At 44.7% G+C, this 2,805-nt stretch overlaps 1 pseudogene; it reads left to right on the top strand.

Moving 5' to 3' along the window:
• The first annotated feature begins 243 nt into the window (after positions 1–243).
• LOC118453224 lies at positions 244–2,577 on the top strand (annotated as a pseudogene).
• The last annotated feature ends 228 nt before the right edge of the window (positions 2,578–2,805 follow it).

The raw sequence follows: 2,805 nt of genomic DNA, 5'->3' as shown, positions 1-2,805 counted from the left end.
TTAGCACTATGCCTCTGACACACCAGCATACCAATCTCCTACGCAGGTATCCCTCCCTTTCTAAGAAACCAAGGAAATGTGCCCGAACATCAAGGGTCACTATGATAAAGTGAACATAGAGGTATACCAGTCCTCTCATTTCCTACCACAAAACTTAGAAAAGCAGGAATCGAACCTACACAAGAGAGATCAAAACTCTCTATACTTCCTTTATATTATTTCCTAGTAGAGTAAGCTAACAAAGCTATCGGGCCCATACCCCGAAAATGATGGTTCAACCCCTTCCTCTACTAATGAACCCCCATGCAAAACTACTATCATCAATAAGCTTACTACTAGGAACCACCATCACAATTTCAAGCAACCATTGAATAATAGCCTGAACAGGATTAGAAATCAACACCCTTGCCATTATCCCCCTTATCTCAAAATCCCATCACCCTCGAGCCATCGAAGCCGCAATCAAATATTTCCTCGTACAAGCAGCTGCCTCAGCGCTAGTTCTATTCTCAAGTCTAATAAATGCATGATTCACAGGACAGTGAGACATCACCCAACTAAACCACCCAACACCCTGCCTATTACTAACAACCGCAATCGCAATAAAACTCGGACTAGTACCCTTTCACTTCTGATTCCCAGAGGTCCTCCAAGGATCAACTTTAACTACAGCCTTACTCCTATCTACCGTAATAAAACTTCCCCCAATCACTATCCTCCTTATAACATCCCATTCCTTAAATCCAACACTACTCTCCACCATGGCTATCGCCTCGGCCGCCCTAGGCGGATGAATAGGACTAAACCAAACACAGTTACGAAAAATCCTAGCCTTCTCCTCCATCTCCCACCTTGGTTGAATGACCATCATTATGGTCTACAACCCAAAGCTCACACTATTGACCTTCTACCTTTACTCCTTAATTACTGCAACTGTATTCCTCACCTTAAACAAAACCAAAGCACTAAAATTGTCCACAATAATAACCTCATGGACAAAAATCCCTGCTCTAAACGCAACCCTAATACTAACACTACTATCCCTAGCAGGACTTCCCCCACTAACAGGCTTCCTACCTAAATGACTTATCATCCAAGAACTCACTAAACAAGAATTAACCACAGCAGCTACAATCATCGCGATACTCTCTCTACTGAGCCTATTCTTCTACCTCCGCCTCGCATACTACTCCACAGTTACACTCCCGCCGAACTCAACAAACCACATGAAACAATGGCATATTAACAAACCTACCAGCACCATAATCGCCATCCTAGCCACAACATCAACCCTACTACTACCACTATCCCCCATAATCCTGACCACCATCTAGAAACTTAGGATCACTATTAAACCGAAGGCCTTCAAAGCCTTAAACAAGAGTTAAACCCTCTTAGTTTCTGCTAAGACCCGCAAGACATTAACCTGCATCTCCTGAATGCAACTCAGACGCTTTAACTAAGCTAGGGCCTTCCCACAAACCCTAGACAGGCGGGCCTCGATCCCGCAAAATTCCAGTTAACAGCTAGATGCCCAAACCTAACAGGCTTCCGTCTAAACAGACCCTGGCACACTTTTAATGTACATCAATGAGCTTGCAACTCAACATGAACTTCACCACAGGGCCGGTAAGAAGAGGAATTAAACCCCTGTAAAAAGGACTACAGCCTAACGCTTATAACACTCAGCCATCTTACCCTAAACCTTACCTGTGACCTTCATTACTCGATGATTATTCTCAACCAACCACAAGGACATCGGTACTCTATACCTAATCTTCGGAGCATGGGCCGGTATAATTGGAACCGCCCTCAGTCTCCTTATCCGAGCTGAACTTGGTCAGCCAGGAACGCTCCTAGGAGACGACCAGATCTATAATGTGATTGTCACCGCTCATGCCTTCGTAATAATCTTCTTCATAGTCATACCAATCATAATTGGAGGATTCGGAAACTGACTAGTACCCCTCATAATTGGTGCCCCTGATATAGCATTTCCACGCATAAACAACATAAGTTTCTGACTCCTTCCACCATCATTTATACTCCTACTAGCCTCATCCACAGTCGAAGCAGGAGCAGGTACGGGCTGAACAGTCTACCCACCCTTAGCTGGCAACCTAGCCCATGCCGGAGCCTCAGTTGACCTAGCCATCTTCTCCCTCCACTTAGCAGGGGTGTCTTCCATCCTAGGAGCAATCAACTTCATTACAACTGCCATCAACATAAAACCCCCAACCCTATCACAATACCAAACTCCCCTATTTGTATGATCCGTCCTAATTACCGCCGTTCTACTTCTACTTTCACTCCCAGTTCTCGCTGCGGGTATTACAATACTACTAACTGATCGAAACCTAAACACCACATTCTTTGACCCTGCTGGAGGTGGCGACCCAGTCCTCTATCAACACCTATTCTGATTCTTCGGCCACCCAGAAGTCTATATTCTAATCCTACCAGGATTCGGAATCATCTCCCACGTAGTAGCCTACTACGCGGGTAAAAAAGAACCATTTGGCTATATAGGCATAGTATGAGCCATACTATCAATTGGATTCTTAGGCTTCATCGTATGAGCTCACCATATATTTACAGTAGGAATGGACGTAGACACCCGAGCATACTTCACATCTGCTACTATAATCATTGCAATTCCAACTGGCATCAAAGTCTTCAGCTGACTGGCCACACTACACGGAGGAACTATCAAATGAGACCCTCCAATACTATGAGCCCTAGGCTTCATCTTCCTGTTCACCATCGGAGGGCTAACAGGAATCGTATTAGCAAACTCCTCACTAG

Source organism: Egretta garzetta, unplaced genomic scaffold (genome assembly GCF_000687185.1).
Source record: "Egretta garzetta isolate BGI_Z169 unplaced genomic scaffold, ASM68718v1 C9137704, whole genome shotgun sequence".
Taxonomy (NCBI): domain Eukaryota; kingdom Metazoa; phylum Chordata; class Aves; order Pelecaniformes; family Ardeidae; genus Egretta; species Egretta garzetta.
Note: the sequence above shows the minus strand (reverse complement) of the source record. Positions and strands in the feature narration are given on the sequence as shown.